The sequence below is a fragment of the Mauremys reevesii genome, linkage group 24, assembly GCF_016161935.1.
Source record: "Mauremys reevesii isolate NIE-2019 linkage group 24, ASM1616193v1, whole genome shotgun sequence".
NCBI lineage: Eukaryota > Metazoa > Chordata > Testudines > Geoemydidae > Mauremys > Mauremys reevesii.
Window position 1 is genome coordinate 3,931,249 of NC_052646.1, and position 20,895 is coordinate 3,952,143.

Here is a 20,895-nt window from a genome sequence, read left to right on the forward strand (position 1 = left end):
CTTTGTATAAACAATGGCAGAATTTGGCTCTGCCATTGCTGACATGCAGCCAGCTCTGGGGTGGAAGGCTGCAGCCAGTTGGCACGGAGCACCAACATTGTGGCTTAGGAGAGATTCCCGCCAAGCATAACGAAGGCAAAACTCCACATGCCCAGAAATACTTAATGCCCATGTAGGGCAGATAGACAGGAGCTTGATTTTTAAAGTGCTCATTCCGTGAGTGTCCAGCAAACAATGTGCCTGAAATAGATTGATTACTCTGCCTTGCCAGGATTTGAACCGGCGGCTGCTGGGAGGACAGAGTCTTTGCTCACCAGCGCAACCAAACCACACAGCGTCTAACGGAGCAATTCCTGATTTACCCCTGGAGTCAGTTGAGAATCAGGCTCCACTCAACTGAGCAGATAAACTGACAATGTAGTGCCAATACTTAGCCCCTGCATGGCCTTATCCAGCACTTAAACAGGACCCCTTTGTGATTTGATTAGGCCCTTATGCTCCTCCTCCTCTTCCAGATGGGTAAACTGAGGCACGGAGGGTTCCACTCAAGGCCTGGAAGGAAGCGGGTTCTCATGGGGGAAAAGACTACTTAGTCTTCTCTGCAACTGAAGACATCCAGGTGGCCTCATGGAACGTACTGCACTTGGGAACGGTCAGGCTGACAGATGTTGTTCCATTGTGCTTCCCTGTCGGGCTCGCTGTGCCCATCGGTTGTCGCTTATGCTTCGGGCACAGCTACATTTGAGCCGGCAGCTGCGATTCCCAGCTCGTGTGGACGTACCTGCGCTAGCGCTGCTTGCGTATCCGCAACAGGATAGGCAGCGTAGGGTGACCAGATGTCCGGTTTTATAGGGACGGTCCTGATTTTTGGGTCTTTTTCTTGTCTAGGTTCCTATTATCCCCACACTCCCATCCTGATTTTTCACATTTGCTGTCTGGTCATCCTAAGGCAGCTGCTCAGACTAGCTGCCCCAAATCCAATCCTGCCTGACCCAGTGGTCCACTGGCCTGAGCCACTAGAGAGACATGTGGACAGATACATTTATCGGCGCTGGGAATGACAGATGTGCGCTTAGATTGGAACCTCCTTGGGGGAGGGACTGTCTTTCTGTTCTGTGTCTGTACAGCACCGAGCGCCCTGGGCCGTGACTGGGACTCCCAGGCGATATGGTAACAAGGAGAATAAAGTGAACAGGATTTCCTTCCCTACCCTGCGCTGCTGATGCCAGGTGCCCATTGGAGCTGCCACCCGCTATTAAAGCAGCAGCGTTCAGGGAAAAAAAAACCACATCCCAGATTCTTGATTGTCGCTAACTTTGCTGGCGCGAACTTCAGCCAAATGCTACACAGTGTCGCTGGAGCCGTGTGGGTCCCAGGATATTGGAGAGACGGGGCGGGTGAGGTCATATCTTTTATTGGACCAACTTCTGTTGGGGAGAGAGAGAGAGAGAGAGAGGGGCCACTCGGATTCATCCGGGCTCCCCCAACGCTCACAAAGACTTCGGGTAATTTACATTACAAAGCAGCAGCCCTCCGTCCTGCCCCTTTGTGCCTTCCGCCAAAGGCTGAAAATAACTCAGTCTGGGGTCCCCCCCCCCGAAAAATAGGGCTGGTTTGTGCATTTCTGCTTGCTATCTGAAATGATGCAGAAAGGTATCAACTAACATCCATGCTGCTGGCTACGGCAGGTAGCCACACATGGTGTGTCTCTTTAAACCCCTGTGTGTGCAGTGAGATGATCAGGAGAAGGGGACTAGACAGGGAAAAAGAAAACCTGCCTTTCTCCAGAGCAGAAGCAGACGCAACTCAGGGGCATCCGCAAGTTTGGGTGCATTGGATTAAAAATCTGCCCTGCTTCCATTTCCCCCTCTCTTCTTGGGATATTCTGCTGGGCTTTGCCAGTTGCAAAGGGGGGAGGGGGGGATTTTGCCAGCACAGCGTTGAATTAGAAATAGGTTTGTAAAGCTGTGTAATTTCTTGGCACTCTTTTTTTTAAAGGGGGGGGAATAAAAGGAGGAGGGGGGAAGGTTTTGTGTGTGTGTCTGTGCATCAGGGAGCTTGTTTCAAACTGGGTCCTGCCTCGCCTGCTGTCTGAGCTCCTGGCTGTACATTGAGCTGTGCTCTGTTTTGGAATAACTGCAGTTCACCTCTGCATTGGCCCACTGCAGGATCCAACCCAGCTCCGGAGGAAAAGTTCTCACTCTCCGTCTCCCTTCACAAGACCAGCACCCGCACGCCTCGAGTGACTGTCCACCCCGCCAGCCGGCTGCCTTCTCAGGAGAGGTGAGTGAAGGACTTTGATTTAGCTGCTTCCTCCTTGGGAACAGGGGAGACAGAAAATTGCTGCACTTGGATCAAGGTTGGGCTCTTTGGTTTCTTCTGGGGCTGGGTTGTGAATCCTTTCCTAGCATCACCGAGCCGCAGATAGCTACTCCCATGAGTATCCCCTTGATGTAATGGGGCAACAGGGCTCACCCATGTTACTAAAGGACTCACGATTTGGCCCTCGGGTTTGTTTTTCCAAGTGCGAATAGATTTATTGTTCAGTCTCTCTCTGTTTTTGAATGACAGAAAGTCAGAGGAAAGCTCAGCCAGGGAAGGAGATCTCAGTCTGTTGCAGAGTTTGACATGCAGAGCCATTTCCCAGTGCAAACAATTGTTTGTTAAGGGGGGGTGAGTGTGTTGCAATTGATGCGTGAGGACATGCTGTAAATATGCCCCTTGCAACAATCAGCTGCGCGCAGCAGGCAGGGAATCAAGGAGGGACGCTCGTCACCTAAGCCTTGGCCCCTCACGTGGCTGCTTCGGGGATTTGTCCTTGGAGCTGCGATGTTCCAGGGTTTCTCTCTCCGCACTGAACAATTTTATTTGTGGGCGAGCAAGCCTGTTAATAGACTGCCTCCTCTTTCGCGTTACGTGTGCAAACTCTCTCGTCCTCTCCCTCCTTGCCGGCTCCAGCCCTGGAAACGAGTGGGGGAGTTTGAATTCTTTTTATTTCCTTTTTTTCTCTCAAAGTGGCATGTAAGAGAGAATTTACCACTGGCCCGTGTCCCGTCCTGCATTAACAGGCCTGGAGCCTGGCACTTGCTGTTTGTACCTAGAGGGCAGGCACAAGGCATTGGCAGGGCAAGCCTGTGCTGAACTTCTGCTAATGCTCCTCTGAGCTCTGCCCTGGCCAGGCTGTCTATAATGGAGCAGGTTCAATGTGACTCACTCCATGGGCTTTCTGCTGAGACCGCCAATAATTGGGAGGGGAGGGGGGAGATGTGCTAAGGGCAGGTGGCTTTCCTAAGAAGGATGGGCTCGTGGCTCCGGCACTGGCTTGGGATCCAAGAGACCTGGGTTCTTGCTGTGTGTGACCTTGGACAATCCACTCCATCCACCTTGTGCCTCAGTTTCCCCCTATAAAATGGGGGATGGGGCTGTTCTCTGCCCCAGGGGTGTGGTGAGGCTAAGTGCACCCATGCTGGGGAGGTGATAGTCTACTGCGGTGAAGAGGCCAGCTAAGCAGCTGGAGAGCTTGCTTGGAATCAGCTCTCAGGTGTTGGGTTTGATGCAGAGGTTCTTCTCCGTGAATTATGCAGCAGGAAGGAGCATAGCGGCCTGGAAATCAACAAGACACCCTTTGCAGCTCCTCTGCGGAAGAAGCCTAGTATGTTTCCTGGAGGCAGGTTTTGCAGGGAAATGCGGGGCGAGGGTGGGGGTGTTACTCAGTTTCATGAGTTTGCAATGATCCAGCACTGCAGATTCCCTAGTGGGCTCCACGGAGAAGCACGGAAGGCCAGCTGCATCCAACCCCACATATCTGGTCAGCTGCAATGACCCCCACAGAAACTCCACCTGCCAGCTCACAACTAACCTGCCCCATGCAAGGCAACGGCACGTTTATGGTCTGTGATACGACGAGCCGGAACCAGTCCACAAATACACCCTATGCCCCGCGGGCCACATCGCGCAGCCCGTGTGCAGCTAACGCACCCAGCCCCAGGGGGGATGTGATTTAAATCAAGTTGATTTAAATCAAGTCTTCCTGACTAGTGATTTAATCGTGGATTTTCTACATAAAAGTACATTCTGGAGTACACTTTTGTTTCTGCTGCCTGTCCCTCCCTTCTCACATTTATCTCCAGACGGCTTCTCCTTGTCCAGATCTATTCCACCCCCAACAATCTTCTATTCATCGAACTTTCTGAAACTTTGCACTTTTAGAGAGAGAGGTAAGGGACTGACTTTGTGAACACAAATTTGCAGAGGGACAAGAGGGCTGAGGTCTGTTATTTCTCACCTCTATATATTATTTATTGATTTAAAACCATTTTTGCTGTTAACAAGCATGTTCTCTCTGGAGACACAAACCCACAGTTTGAGAACTGCAAAACTAAGCATCTCTGATGGTCTCTTCTAGACTGAGCACTGAGTCCCATTGGGTAGATGGAAAGAGTAACCTAAATAATCGATACAGAAGCCCCTGGAGCCCCATAAGATTGGGTGCCTAGTCCGTGAACTATTGGAACTCATTTACAAAACTTTTCTTAAAACACGACATGAATATATTGTCTCATACTATAGAATTAGAATTTATAATCCCTATTCCATGAGGAGGTCTCTTTGGGCTATGATGTATCTTAATTAAAACTATCTTTAGATATGGTTTTTCCTCAAAAATCCGATTTAAATTAAAAACGATTTTTAAAATTCTTTTAAAAAACCACCATTGATTTTTAACCACCCTGGCCCGACCCTCAGCCCGTGGAAATCAATGGCAGCTTTGCCGGGGAGCACGGCAGAATCAGGCTCTCTGCTCCAACACCTCAGTATTAGGGTGACATGTCTCCACTTAAACAGCTGCCCTGCTTCAGTGTAGACGCTCACGCTACCTCCGCCGATGGGAGCGGTTCTCTCGTCAGAGTAGGAAATCCACCTCCTCGAGAGGTGGCAGCCAGAGGGGATAGAAGAATTCTTTTGCCCACCTAACACTGTCTACACCAGGGGTGTTTGCCGCTGGAAGTTCCCAGTGGAGACCAGCCCTCAGTTTCCAGGCTGGCGAGGGAATTAATTTAGCGTTATTATGATAAGGGCTAGAGGGTCCAACCTAGATCAGCGGCTAAGGGTGCTAGACACACCGGCCCAAATCCTCAAGGGGATTTAGGCACCTAACTCCCACTGGAGCGAAAGGCCTAAATACATGAAGATCTTGGCTACGGTGCTTAAAGTGAGGGGAGTTATTTAAAGTGGAGGGAGGAGGTCAAACCCCCCACCTCCCCTGGTCAAAATCTAAACCCCGAGTTGGGTCGTGCAATTTAAGCCCTCTTTCTAAAGCTGCCGCTCCCAGTTCAGGATCAAATCCCTCATTTTGTTCAGACCACTTTAAGCACAGCAGCCCCACAGTAAGAGACAGCCCCTGTCCTGCAGCGCTGACAGTCTAAATAGGTGAAGGGAAACTGAGGCACACAGCGACATGACTTGCCTCAGGTCAGCTGCAAAGCCGGGACTAGGACCCACGTATCCCAACTCCTACCCCGATGACCTAGCTACTAACCACCACTGCCTGGCCTGCTGCAAGGACAATTTGCCCTTCACAGGGGGGTCCACAAGGGAGAGCCCATTTGGATCAGAACTTTCCCCCAGTGTTGGTGTTCCTGGGATCTGGGTTTTGGGTTCTTGTACCACGCCTGTCATGGCAGTATCTGAGCTCCTTCCAGAATTAATAGCATTAAGTGTCACCCACGAAAGTTTATGCTCAAATAAATATGTTAGTCTCTAAGGTGCTACAAGTACTCCTGTTCTTTTAGCGATCCCAGGGGTTTGGATTCGTCTCCCAGCCACCTGCCTAGGGGGTTTAGAAGCTTGCAGAGTCAGCACAACCCTAGATCTTTGACCCTCCACAACACTTCCCACTGTAAGGACAAGGGGGAAAGGCAGTTTTCTAGCCAAGATCTGAACGGAGGTGGCAAGGCTGAGAAACAGAGACACACTGGGATGCAGTGGAGAAGGCTCTTGCACCTACTACGTGCAAGGGGAGGAGGAGGCCGGGGCTAGGCAATAGGAGGGGAACACACTGGTGCTATTAAGGGAAGCTAGACAAAGGGGATGCTCTTGAGAGCTCACAGCCCGGACGCTGGTTTTAGCCATGGGTTCCTCCTCCCCCGACATCTCAATTCTCCAGCGCTTTGAAACATGCCAAGCAACCCCAAGCAAAAAAATCCAAACCTGTCGCTTTTCCTTATTGCTGCCAGAGGGCTCCCTGCATCTTTACGCCAAGCAGCAGGCAGGGCGGGAAACGCTGGTCTCGCTTCTCGCGCTGCCCAAACTGGCCATTTATTTATGGCTGTTTGGTTCTTCCGAAGCGCTCCGGAGGCTTATAAGTGACGTCGCCTTGCTGGCCGCTTCTTAGCGGAATCATAAAGGCAGGTGGCATGGGCTAGATGTTGCCATCCGGGACTGGGAGGCAGGATGCCTGTGTCGTCAGATGTCACTGGTATGGTCCTCTGCACTGTTTAAGGATGATAACACTCGGCTGCATGTGTGCTGCCCCGGCTCTGCAGACCCCGACACAGCAGGCCTGAGAGAATCCCCAATGACCACAGACTCTGGTAAGGTACGAAGGCACCTGGCCAGGTTTATTGTCAAATGAAGCACAGTAATAGTTTCCTGCAGACCCTACAGGTAGGGTGACCAGACAGCAAGTGTGAAAAATTGGGATGGGGTGGGGGGGGGCGGTAATAGGAGCCTATATAAGAAAAAGACCCAAAAATCAGGACTGTCCCTATAAAATCGGGACATCTGGTCACATTACCTACAGGGCATACTACCAAAACGTGCCCCCGGACAATGGACCGGCTCAGTCAGGGGCGGGATTTACGACTGCCCCCTAGGCCAGACAAAGACAACCCCTCAGGGGTGTGTTCTTATACACAGGTACAACCAAGTTACACCTCACTCCTGACGTATTGAGGTTCAACCCCTCTACATAGTAAGGTGCCACCTCTCACCTTGTACATGTTGGTTTGAGCAAAACGACCCCATCCATCATATTACCCTTTTGAACCTGTCTTTAGGACAGGTCAGCACTTCCATAGAATCATAGAATATCAGGGTTGGGAGGGACCTCAGGAGGTATCTAGGCCAACCCCCTGCTCAAAGCAGGACCAACACCAATGAAATCATCCCAGCCAGAGCTTTGTCAAGCCGGGCCTTAAAAACCTCTAAGGATGGAGATTCCACCACCTCCCTAGGGAACCCATTCCAGTGCTTCACCTCCCTCCTAGTGAAATAGTGTTTCCTAATATCCACCCTAAACCTCCCACACTGCAACTTGAGCCCATTGCTCCTTGTTCTGTCATCTGCCACCACTGAGATCAGCCGAGCTCCATCCCCTTTGGAGCCCCCCTTCAGGTAGTTGAAGGCTGCTATCAAATCCCCCCTCACTCTTCTCTTCTGCAGACTAAGGAATCCCAGTTCCCTCAGCCTCTCCTCGTTAGTTCCGTGCCCCAGCCCCCTAATCATTTTTGTTGCCCTTTGCTGGACTCTCTCCAATTTGTCGACATCCCTTCTGTAGTGGGGAAACCAAAACTGAACACAATACTCCAGGTGTGGCCTCACCAGTGCTGAATAGAGGGGAATAATCACTTCCCACGAGCTGCTGGCAATGCTCCTACTAATGCAGCCCAATATGCCATTAGCCTTCTTGGTAACAACGGCCCACTGCTGACTCATATCCAGCTTCTCGTCCACTGTAATCCCCAGGTCCTTTTCTGCAGAACTGCTGCTCAGTCAATCGGTCCCCAGCCTTTAGTGGTGCATATTCCTTGTTATCTGTGGAATGTGCTCGTAGCAGAGTGTTCCGGTACCATCCTGGCACATCTTTATCTTCCTGGTGCTTGGTACCTTTTAGTTGTGTGTAGAATTGCAACATCAGACGCCTTCTTGCCAGCTCCTGTGAGCTTAACTTTGCTTTATGTTAGCAAAGTCTTAACCATGACTTTAGTTAGGCCTTAAGCCTCATATTGGGCCTCTGATATAAGGGTTTATGTTTCAGGGCCTCATCCTGCCACATTCCCCCACTTTTTGTCTTTTTATGGGGAGGATGTTTACCCATCGTCCCAGAAAAGCAGAATGCATGGACGGAAGACAACCCAGTGGGCTAAACACTGTTATGTGGTTACCTTATTTTACCATCCATACACTCATGCCACTTAATCTGCACATTCCCTCGTCTGACTGGGAGACATTTTATTTTCCAGTTGTTTTCAGTCCCTTATGCCAGGCCTGAGAATGTTAAGCCAAATGTTGCCAGCTATGGAAAAATTATGATAACCCATATCACAGACCACGTCCTGAATTCATACCACCTCATTAACCAGAATAGAGCATCGACACAACGGAGTTCTGGAAGAATTTAGCAATTCTGGAATAAGAGCTATTCTAGAATAGCATTGCGGTCACAAGGCCTTACACCTAGACATCTCTGTACCAAATAAATAAATAAATCGACCTAGAAAACTGACTTCAGCCAATGCTGATGTTACGCAGAAGACTGCCTGTGTTAAGGCTGTTAGCGCTCTAGAGAGCTGGGTTTAATTCTCACGGGTGCTATAGTCTTACTATGTGATGTAGAGTAAGAGACATCGTCCCTCTGCACTTCAGCTCCCCCCATATGTAGGGGCGATGGTAATCCTTCCTTTGTCCACTTAGGTTGTAAAATCTGTGGGGGCAGAGACTGTCTCTTACAAGGGGGAGAAACAGTGCCTAGCACTGTGAGCGTTACTATAATGTAAGCAGCAATGAATGCAGCCACCTCTGGGTTGAGAAGAGGCAGCTGTTTAACCGCACATGGTCCATCACGATTTGGAGCAGGAAGTGATGAAGAATATTGTACCCTGCTGAAATGGTGGTGGTGGGGGGGGGGAATTTGAGGTGATCTAAGTGACTCACTCCAGAAGTGGCTGCATGTACAGCAATATACCTTACAGTTACACTTGGGACTTTGCTGCCAATACCCTAACTCTTATGAAAAACAACTACAGGGGCATTAGTAATCACAGGCGGTCGCAATGGGGGAGATTCTTGCTGGGCAACACAGAACTCAGAGCTCATAAGCCAACGTTCCACCTTAGCTCAGTTGTTCTCAGTCTTTGCCATGCCAGGTCCCACCTTCCATCTGGGTGGGGATTCTCCCTGCCTCTAGTCCCTTCTGTTTCGGGATATGGGGAGGGGAGGGTTGTTAATTGGCATTGCAGTAACCCCTAGGAGCCCCAGTCCCGGTGCTAGGTGCTGTACAGCCACAGAATAGGTGACTCCTACCCCCAAGATGAAGCCATGTGAACTCTCCACTGATCTAAGACACTGTAGCCTGGCTTTAAACGCCCCCCCCCCCAACATTGTTCAGCAGGGGAAGAGGCAGCCCCGATTTAGCCTTTCCACATGTGCTCCACCTCTAAGAAACTTTAAGAAGAAAATAAGAACGGCCGTACCGGGTCAGACCAAAGGTCCATCCAGCCTAGTACCTGTCTACTGACAGTGGCCAGTGCCAGGTGCCCCAGAGGGAGTGAACCTAACAGGCAATGATCAAGTGATCTCTCTCCTGCCATCCATCTCCATCCTCTGACAAACAGAGGCTAGGGACACCATTCCTTACCCATCCTGGCCAATAGCCATTAATGGACTTAACCTCCATGAATTTATCCAGTTCTCTTTTAAACGCTGTTCTAGTCCTGGCCTTCACAGCCTCCTCAGGCAAGGAGTTCCACAGGTTGACTGTGCGCTGCGTGAAGAAGAACTTCCTTTTATTTGTTTTAAACCTGCTGCCCATTAATTTCATTTGGTGACCCCTAGTTCTTGTATTACGGGAATAAGCAAATAACTTTTCCCTATCTACTTTCTCCACGTCACTCATGATTTTATAGACCTCTATCATATCCCCCCTTAGTCTCCTCTTTTCCAAGCTGAGAAGACCCAGCCTCTTTAATCTCTCCTCATATGGGACCCTCTCCAAACCCCTAATCATTTTAGTTGCCCTTCTCTCTCATATCCCCCTCTGAGCACCTGCAGTGTATTTATCCTCACAACGGCCCTGTGAGGTATAGTAAGAGGAGGCCCTGAAACATAAACCGTTGTATCAGAGGCCTGAGCTAAAGTAATGGTCAAGACTTGGTTAACATAAAGCAAAGTTAAGCTGTGAGCCAGAGACAGGCCCTGCTCAGAGTCTGGCCAGGGCAGGGCCGATGGTGCAAACACACCATCTAAAAGATGGTAGCTAAAAGATACTGGACACTAGGGATACAAATATGTGCCAGGATGGTACCGGAAACTCTGACTCTTGCACATTCCTCACAGATAACAAGGAACAGGCTGACTCATCCTAAAGACAGGGGCAAAAGGGTAATATGATGGATGGGGTACGAGGTGAGAGGCGGCACCTTACTACATAGAGGGGTTGTACCTCAATACGTCAGGAGTGATGTGTAACTTGCTTGTACCTGTGTATAAGAACGCACCCCTGAGGGGTTGTCTTTGGCCTAGGGGGCAGTGGTAAGTCCTGCCACTGACTGAGCTGGTCCATTGTCAGGGGGCACATATGTACTAGCAGAACTGTAGACATCTGATCCGGGAAGCTAGAGACTGTTTCGTTTGGCAATAAACCTGGCCAGGTGCCTTCGTACCTTATCGGAATCTGTGGTCATTGGGGTTTCTCTTGGGTTTGCTGTGCCAGCGATCCGCGCAGAGCCGGGGCAGCACGCAGTGGGAACACACGCATGCTGCTGACCGTTATCAACTTTGAGCAGAGCACCACACCGGTGACATCTGACGACATTGCTGACCCTCACTGCTGATCTGGTGAGTAAGCGAGCTGTCCGCTGTAGGAATCGTGAGGACAGAAAGCCGCGCGCTAGGGAACCCCCTTATCCCCTCCCTTCAAATCCCCACAGAGTTTGATAACTCGTGAATGGGCTGGATTGCCAGTAAAGGGGTCCATATGAATTTAAAAAAGAAAATGGTGAAACATGGACTGGCCTATGTAAAGCTATGGTAGAAACAGAAGCTTTAAAAAATAATAATAAAAGTAAAAAGCTAGGATTTTGCAATTAATGTCCATCGCAATAAGATGGCTTCAACAACACGCCACCACACTGGCCAGTCAAGTAATGGAGAAAACCAGGGGAGCAGAGCGATAACTAAAGCCCTGGAAAACCCGAGCTCTTCTAACAGTGCAACAGGCGGTCCAGACCGATGATATGCTCCAACAGATAAAGCAGGAAAACAAAAAATTGGAGACAGTTGTGGAAAACAAACCCGCAGAAGAAAAAGGTACCGTCCCCTGTTGCTCAACAGACTTCGAGTGCTCTTACAGTACCTGAAGGATGAGGGCATCCTTAGCTAAATTAAAAGATGGAACATGGGACGGCTGGAATGGATGCTGCACTGGGGACATGGGGAATGACCCACCTGGACCATCCTCTCTTGACCTGCAGTTGTTAAAAGCAGTGGGAATTGACACGTTACAGAAACCAGTTCTAGTACAAACCCTGTGGGGACCACTGACTCGTCATATCCTTGGTTTTGATGATGATGCTACGCAAACGGTTAAACGTGTGGCTCAAAAGCATTTTAAGTTATCTAGTGGATTAGCCGCACTTAAAGGAATTACAGGAATGCCAGGAGAGGCTCCGGCCAAGCTGGCTGACAGAATATAAATGGATGTTGGGCTAACAGCACGGGATATCGGTCTCGAGGATTTGAAGCGACTTGTTTTGGAGGTGATAGAACGGATGGATGCTTGGTGGAGAATGGAGGCAGAGATGTATCTGGGAACGAATGGATTGAAAAAGTGGAGACTGCAGTTAAATGGCGGGAAGGAACTCCTGTCAGCGAGCTCTGAACACAGTTAGGACAGTGGAAAACAGAGGGTCCTGGATACCCTCCCCATGGCTGTGGCTGGAGAGGTCGTGGAATGAACAGAGGTAGAGGAGTGAATAGACAGAGCGAATGGGTGTCGCCTGAAACGCTGAAACAGGAGATCTCAAAGGAGAGAATGAGAAGCTGCGGGCGCAGCTACAGGCATGTCTGATTGGCAAGGAGTCTCGAAAGCAGGAATAAGAGGCAGTGATGAAGGTGGCCAAGGCGCCTGTTTTGGCGTCTGGATTGAATGATCCGATTGTTAGTAAGTCAGTAGCGTAGGCCAGGCCTCCCTGCAACTCGGAATGCATTTTCCAGCACCCCATAACAATAGCTGTCTGGGGGCACCCCCATTTAAACATCTGAGTCAGGGATGGGCTTGCAGATTTTCTATTGGACACGGGGGCTGGAATTCCTATAGTAAAAGATGTATTTAATATACAGGACTCCTAGGTTCTCTTCCCAGCTGTGGGAGGAGAATGTGGTCTAGTGGTTAGAGCAGACCGGGGGTCAGGATTCTATCCTACCTCCGCTACTGTGTGAGCATGGGCAACTCACGTCCCCAGCAACACCACTCATTGTGCCTCAGTTTCCCCCGCTGTCAAATGAGAATTTGTAAAATGCTTTCAGACGAGTAAAAGCAAGAAGATCGGAGTCTAGTCTGAGGGCTCTCCTGAGCTGCTTGGCTGATACCAAGTACCACACGCTGCAGGGGGTAAGCTGCACTTTTTCATTCCCAAGGGAGACAGGCAGGGGAAGCGCTTTAATATGTTTTTAAACAAGAGTCTGGATATCTGGCCAAGTTCCAGTCTGGGTAATTATGTTCTTCCTGCTTAAATGTCGCCAGGGGCTTTAATGGGATGTGGTTTCCTCCTTCACTTCCTACCTTAAATGGTTTCGTTGGTGCTGTTATATGAGGCCACAGTGACCCATCCCAGAGGTGGCTGCATTTCAGCAATCTCTGTTTGCAGATCGCTCTGCCCAGCACCCAGAGGCTTGTGAGACCCGACGGTGACGACTGTTGTGACCTCAAGCTTCCTATGTTGCTGCTGGTCTGATGCATTCGCTGCTTTGATCCCAGCGTGCCCCAAGCTCCCTTCTCCTGAAAACACGTGTGAGAAGAGCTCTGCCCTGCACCAAATGCCCCTCATCTTATTGAGTTAATACAACAAACTCCTGTTTCTCTCTGCCTGAGGTTAGCACAGGGCTCCTGGACTCCTGGGTTCTATTCCTGGTTTGGTCCCTCTGTGACCACCAGTAAGTCACATTCCCTTCCCGCGCCTCAGTTTCCTCATCTGCAAAATGGAGCTAATACTCCTTCAGCTCCCCGGGGTCCTGTGGGGAGGTCCTCGCAAGTCCTTGGAAGATGCTAAATGCATATGCATGGACTGATGTGGGAGATGGTTTTAATAGGCATTTCCCCTGGCAGGAAGACGGCCCATTTCTGCCGTGAGTGGGTCATGCTCCAGGGTTCTTTGGAGGGGAAGCCAGGGCTAGTGGGTTTTTCAAAATGCTCCCAGCTCTTGAACTCAGGCAGGGATCTCCAACTCAAACCACCACGAGGGCCACGTGTGGACTAGGACATTGGCCCAAGGGCCGCATCCCTGACACCTTTTCATACAAAGATGCAAAAACCACCCCCGCGCCCCCACACGCCACCCCTTCCATGAGGCCCCGCCTCTTCCCACCCCTTCCCCGCCCCCATTCCAACCCCTTCCCCAAATCCCTGCCCCAACTCCGCCTCCTCCCACCTCCTTCCCTGAGCGTGCCGCCTACCCGCTCCTCCCCCATCCCTCCTGGAAAGTCCTAAGCGCCGGGAGGTAAGCGGAGGAGCTGGGATGTGGCGCGCTGGGGGGCGGGGAGGAAAGAGAAGGGACCCCTGACCTAAAGGATCAATGCAAAAAGAAAAAGAAAAGAAAACCCACTCACAGCTTTCTGGAACGAGGTCTAACGTACTGGCTGGGGGGGCAGAAGCCTGGCATAGCAGGACACCTGCACAGTAATAATCGTCATCCCTAGCTCTTCTAGAGCATGTCTCACTTGTAGATCTCAAAGCGCTTTACAAAGGAGGTCAGTATCATTACCCCCACTGTACAGACGGGGAAACTGAGGCACAAGGCGACGACATGACGTGCCCGAGGTCATCCAGCAGGCCAGTGGCAGAGCCGGGATTCGAACCCAGGTCTCCTGGATCTTACCCTGTGTGTACATATGTCTGTATACATGTGCATCTCCGTGTCCATATGTATCTGTGTGTGCCCCTGTATGTCCGTAGGTATATACATGTATGTGTACGTGCTTGGTTGTGTGTTTATATGCATATGTAAGTGTGCGTGTGCATACTTAAGTGTGTGGGTGCATGCAGATAGCTGCACGGGGTGTGTGTGGGGCCATGCTCATGTTTGTACAAGACTGTGTATCAGTGTGTACATGCGTGTGTGTGTGTGGGGATCTTCCCACACTGCTGTGAGACGCCACCTTCCCGCAGATTGTGTTCTGACCTTCCCCCCTTCCTTGGCTCTCCGCACAGCCATCTGCCACGCTGACGCTCTGCCCTTCACCCAGCGCTCCCAGCCGCGCTGACTCAGCCCGGGTGAGAGCCAGCTGAGGGGGAAGGCCAGCCCAGGATGCTGACAGCAGCCTGCCCTCCCTAGCAAATGGACCCTTTCCAGGCCGGAGATCTCACAAATCCCCAGGAAACCTGGACTCCGTTAGGATCTGCAATACGACAGCACTAGGGGCCCCCGACTGAGATCGGGACTCCATTGTACCAGGAGCTGTACATGAGCACAAGACAGCTGCTGCCCTGAAGGGCTTTCAAGCTAAAGAAGACAGACAGAGGATGGGAGGGGAAACTGAGGCAGAGAAGGAATGGGACTTGTCCGACATCGCCTGGGTGCTAACCACTGGACCACTGCTACTTGCCCAACTCCATTTCGGAATGGAAAACTCATCCGAGGGCCCGCTCCCCGCACCCGCCTCGGGTTTATTCCTCTTCCCCAAAGTCCCCCCCGGCTCCAGCTCATTGCACCCGAACTATCAGCCCTGCTCTGCGACCCTCTGGAGTGGCGGCTGCGCTCCATTGCTCTCGCAGACCCTGGGCGGAGCAGCCCGTTCCCCGAGCGAGAAGCCTGACTCCGTGGGCACGACCGGGGGACGAACGGGGGCTGAGGGAGGGGGCAGGGAGTGCACGCTCTTGGAGGCCACGTGCCTTTGTGAGCACGACATCTTGCCAAGGCCAAGCCATATGCTGTCTCTGAAGATCTGGAATCATCGCAAAACCAAAATTTAAATACGAAAGCGTCTTGATGAGGCCGGAATGGATCGTTTTGATTTTTCCTGTCGAGAGGATCATAGAATATCTGGGCTGGAAGGGACCTCAGGAGGTATCTAGTCCAACCCCCTGCTCAAGGCAGGACCAACCCCAAATAAATCATCCCAGCCAGGGCTTTGTCAAGCCGGGCCTTAAAAACCTCTAAGGAAGGAGATTCCACTACCTCCCTAGGGAACCCATTCCAGTGCTTCACCACCCTCCTAGTGAAAAAGTGTTTCCTGATATCCAACCTAAACCTCCCCCACTGCAACTTGAGACCATTACTCCTTGTTCTGTCATCCGGTATCACTGAGAACAGTCTAGATCCATCCTCTTTGGAACCCCCCTTCAGGTAGTTGAAAGCAGCTATCAAATCCCCCCACATTCTTCTCTTCTGCTAAACAATCCCAGTTCCCTCAGCCTCTCCTCATAAGTCATGTGGCTCCAGCCCCCGATCATTTTTGTTGCCCTCCGCTGGACTCTTTCCAAATCCTTCTTGTAGTGTGGGGCCCAAAACTGGACACAGGACTCCAGATGAGGCCTCACCAATGCCGAATGGAGGGGAATGATCACGTCCCTTGATCTGCTGGCAATGCTCCTACTTGTACAGCCCAAAATGCCGTTAGCCTTCTTGGCAACAAGGGCACACTGTCGACTCATATCCAGCTTCTCGTCCACTGTAACCCCTAGGTCCTTTTCTGCAGAACTGCTGCCTAGTCACTTGGTCCCTAGGAGTTGGTTTTAAAAATGGTATTTTACTGCCTATTCTTGGGAGAGGCGTGAGGCCAGGGAGTCGTCTCTTGCCAGCTCTGGAGGGTGGCTTTGTATAAAAAAAAATAAAAATCCCCCCCTCCCCTTTGCACAGGGCAGTTGGAATTTGAAGGCGGCAGGTAGAGAGAAGGTGGGAGACGTGCTTGGAAAATACCATGGGAGCTGTCCGCAGGCTGCGTGGAAATTACGGGCTGGTCGTTGCAAAGCAGAGCGGCGCTTTTCCTTTGCAAGAGCGTTCTGAACAGCTGTCCTGGGAAAGCACGTTCGGGCAAGCATATGCACATGGGATTGCATGCGTGTAGCGAGCGCGTGAGCATTGGTGGTGTGCAGGAAAGCAGATGCATGCCATTGCATATGTTTATATGAGGGCACAAGCCCGGGGGAGATTAGCCGTGTGACTGCGTGTGCAGGGAGCATGCCTGTGTGCAAGTGTGGAGAGTGTGCACGCATGCATGGTTTTGCACATGCACGTGTGTGTGGGGCATGTGTAACACAGGTGCAGATATGTGCAAACACAGGCGTGCCTGGAGATGCACATCAAAAGCAGGACTTTACAGGGAGGATTTCTTCTCTTCCCTTGCTCCTGGGAACCGTGCCAGGGCCAAGGATGTGCTGCTGCTGACTCATCCTGCAGCCAAAAAAGCCACCTCTCTGTGCATCTCCTTTGCCTCCTGCCGGCTGACAATGCACCTTGTGATCGGAGATGACTAATCATCACATGGAGTGGTGGGCTGGGGGAGCGGATGAGAAGGCCTTGAATGGGGATCAGAGCAGGTGACCCTCCAACAAGGAGACAAGCTGCTGGGAAGGGGGAGCTGGCTTGGGGGGCAGGGGAGGGGCCGAGCAAATGTGGGTCTCAGAGGAGATGGCAAAGCTGAGGACAGGCCAAGCAGCCGCCAGACTTCTCTGCTTCTGGCCGGGGGCCCTGGCATCTCATCACAGCCTCAGCTAGAAGCGCTGGGGTGGGGGGAACGGGGTCTTGGGAACAGGGACGCAGCTGCTCCAGCCATCTCCCTCAAACTTCCCCACGCGGCTGCTAATACAGCCAGCCCAGCGCATTGCTCCTGACTCGGGGGGTTCCCATGAACCCCACCATCACTGCCTGGGGATGGGAGCGGTGGGCCCCCAAGGCTGAAACTCTGGGTCCAATCCGCCAGTGCCAAGGGGGTGCACAAGCATCCGTCTAGGACCTTTGTCGGGTCCCCCATTCCCGCAGTGTCCCAGCACCTCAAAAGCTTATCTTTAGAGTCAGACTCCCAGCGTTAGAAGGGACCGCAAGGGTCGTCCAGGCCAGTGATTCTCAACCGGGGACCCCATGAGCAGGAGCGCTGGTGCAGGCTGCAAGAGGCCGAGTCCCCCTCAGCCAGCCTCGTCCCCTGCCAGACCAGGGTGGCAAATTTTGAAAAAATTTTTAAGCACACAGCTGGGCTGCAGGTTGAGAACTACTGCTTGAAATAGTTCTCAAGCCCTCTAGTGGTGCCCCCGGTGGTGCACGGTTTGCCAGGTGGCCACGCCGCTCTGGGATTTGCCCCGGGGAGGATGGCTTAGGGTTGCCAACAGCCAATTATTACAAGAAACGTCCCTTATTTTTCCCCCCATCTCTGTAAAACAAGATCAGGAATTGCCGAGTGCTGCCAAATGCGGGAAGAAATGCCCCTGGTAAGTGTAGGAGAGCGCTGCTTCGTATTGTTCTTAATCATAACGATAATATCAGGAATTGGGGGAGGGCGGGGGTGTTAAGAAAACAGTCCCTTATTTTTGAAATACAATGCTGGCAACCCTAGATAACGCGCCTGCGTGCAGAGCCGCCTGGCCAGCGCTAAATGTTCAAGAGGCAGGAGCCTACCCTCCTGATTTAGGCATCTAAAAAAAATCCTCATGATTTTTAAGCTGATTTGGGGACGTCTTGCGTTTGCCGGGCCGGTGGACGCATGGGGGTCACACGTTTCAAGGTTCTCTTTGCAAATCTGACCCCCAGAATCTTATTCCAAAACACCCAGCTGAGATTCTCCCATAATCATGTTCTACCAGGAGCTGGGGCTTTAAGGAAAACACTGATTCTAGCGAGACTCAGAATCGGCAACGCCAATAAGAAGCAAAAGACGCAACACTAACGTGGCCCAGGGCGTTGCCACCTACTTGAGATGGGAAAGGGGCCAAACCCCTTGTGGTCCTGATGTGAGGATGGGTGGCGGGGAGAGGGAAAAAAGAAGAAAAAACCCCCTCAACTCGGCCCCAGTGCTTTTCGTCACTCCCTTTCTGGGGTTGAAGCAGTCTCGAGAGCAAATCACTCAAGCTGCCATGGCGCCTTGGGAACGGAAAAAAATAAAAATCAACAAAGGCTTTCTAGTTTCACAGGCTAAAGGCAAACCAGCCCTGGTGGGATTGGACTGATCCCACGAGCGGCCTGCGGCTGGGGTTGAATCCCAGCCATGGCTGCAGAGCCATGGGCTTTGTATTTTTATTCCGTCTCTCTCCCGAGTTGTGATCTTGAATTCCAAGTGATCCGGAGAGAACAACAAAAGCCCCCACTTGGCTCCAGCCCCGCTAAGTTTGGAAAGAAGCAGGAAAGCTGGGGAGGGGCGCGTGGTGCTCAGCGATCTCTCCAGGCTCACAAGAAATCTGGTTTGTTCTGTCTGGGCCCAACCGCCTCTGCCTAACGAGACACGCACAGCGTACGGCCCGGTCCCTGTCCAGGGAACCCAACCTTTAAAGGCAGCCACCAGTATCATCCGTTTGTATGTGCAGCAGAGTCCTGTGGCTCCTTATAGACTAACAGACGTATTGGAGCATGAGCTGTCGTGGGTGCGAACAATGAAATCGACATCTACCGGCATTTGCCTATAAAAATCTAACCCTTCCAACCGAATTCAGATGATAAAACCACATTGAGTTACAGCCATCTGCCCTTGTTCCACCCAACAGATCGGCTTTAGAAAGGGAAAGGGAGTCACTGCTGAGTCTAAAGACCTAAAGTGTTTAAACGGTGCAAGCATCCCCTGATGCTAAACTCCCATCAAGGCAAGCGTGACAGATCATACCCTGGATAACAAGCCAATATACTTCTAATCTAGGGTGACCAGACAGCCAGTGTGAAAAATCGGGACAAGGGGTGGGGGGTAGTAGGACCCTATATAAGAAAAAGACCCAGCAATCGGGACTGTCCCCATAAAATCGGGACATCTGGTCACCCTATATACTTCCCAGGCAAAGGTGGACTTCTTCCTTTGTATCCGACTGGATGCTAGAAGTAGAAGTGTTGGTGATTTCATGGGGGGCTCTTCCCTTCAGCTCTTAGGGGACGTCTACACTGCAATTGGAAGCGCAACTGCAGCATGTGTAGACGTACCTGAGGTAGCTTTAAGCTGGCTAGCTCAGGTACCAATAGCAGGGCGTGGCTGCATGGTTAAGGTTGTTAATAATAATCGGTATTGCAGTAACCCCTAGGAGCCCCAGTCCCGGTGCTAGGTGCTGTACAGCCACAGAATAGGTGACTCCTACCCCCAAGATGAAGCCATGTGAACTCTCCACTGATCTAAGCCACTGTAGCCTGGCTTTAAACCCCCATTGTTCAGCAGAGGAAGAAGTGGCCCCGGATTAACCTTTCCACATGTGCCCCACCTCTAAGAAACTTCTCTGAGCACCTCACAATCTGCAGTGTATTTATCCTCACACCAGTGCTGTGAGGTAGGCCAGGGCTGTTATTCCCGTTGCACAGCGTGCCTCAGTTTCCTCGGGGAGACTAAGTAACCTACCCAAGGTCACAAAGAGAGTCCACGGCCGAGCAGGGAATGGAATCCAAGGCTGGTGCTCTAGCCAATGCACCAGGCTCCCTCTCCCTGCTGGCTGCAGAGCGAGATGCAGCCAGACTCACACTGGCGGTCAGCAGAGCGGGGAAAAATCACCCGGCACAGCCAGCGTCAGCCCTCGGAAAACTTCTTAGAGATTTATTCATTGGGAGCAGTGGGGGAGATGGGGAAGTCTCTTTGTGCCAAGCAGCACTGAGAAAAGGCCGGGGATATAATAAGCTCTTTGGTCAGCGCTCGGCGTTCACAGCCTGTCAGCAGCGAACCTCCGGCGTGAGCAGAATTTCAAAGAAAGGCCATCTTGGGCCTCCCACATCACCAAGAAATCAGTTTGCGGCTCCTCAAACTAATCAATGACCTCTCCCGCCCCAGCACCCGCCCCGGTGGTTCCAGTAGACCGTCTGAGGCAAACAGGACCTTGCAAAACACACATTATTAACGCGCATCTCGGGTTCGTAACCACGCCACCGCCCAAATTAACGCCCGGCCGCCCCGGTCTCACTACATTAGGGCTTTTCTTCAGCGTCCCATGAAGCCGGGAGCTTTCCGGTTGTCGCCAAAGGCCAGGCATCCTGGGGCAGGGGTGCATGAGGCTTGGGCCAGAACCAAATCCCTGGAGCCAAATGCCCCCCCCCCTGCCCACCAGCTTCGGGACAGTTTCAGAACTTGGCAAGCGCCAATGCCAGTTTTACGGCAGCATCGCCAGTTTTATGCGGGGATAAGAATTTCTCCCTTAAGATTTGGCTCATGCCAACAGACCCAGATTCTCATTTACCCCCCAGACCCTGAAACTCCAACTGATGTCCTCTTGAGGCCCCTCTACTCTGCCAGAGTTGGGTAAAGAGGTTCTTGGTGCAAATTAGAATCCATTTATTTCCCTACAAGACCCTTGCTTCATTCAGCCTCCAGGAAGGCCGGTTCTCTGGGAATGAATCAGGGCTGGGTAGCAAAGGAGGCTGTTTGTAACTACAACCCTGAGCAATGAGTTTCTTAGCTGCTCTGAAACTCTTTGGACAGACATGGAAGGAAGGTAACCAAACTGAACAGCCTCAGTTCTGCAGAACAATCTCACACAAGCAGAGAGAAAGAAAAACCCGACCAACCCTGGGT

At 51.5% G+C, this 20,895-nt stretch overlaps 1 protein-coding gene across 2 annotated transcripts in view; it reads left to right on the forward strand.

Annotated features, from left to right (window-relative positions):
- Window positions 1-2,052: 2,052 nt before the first annotated feature.
- The window catches only part of BCAN (brevican), a 54,660-nt gene continuing 35,817 nt past the window's right edge, over window positions 2,053-20,895 (forward strand). The window contains exon 1 of one of the 2 annotated variants that reach the window (XM_039512090.1): window positions 2,053-2,283. The gene's annotated coding sequence lies outside the window, so the exon portion shown is untranslated. Of the gene's footprint in view, window positions 2,284-10,734; window positions 10,837-20,895 lie in introns of those variants that run through there. The other variant, XM_039512091.1, reaches the window with a different exon arrangement.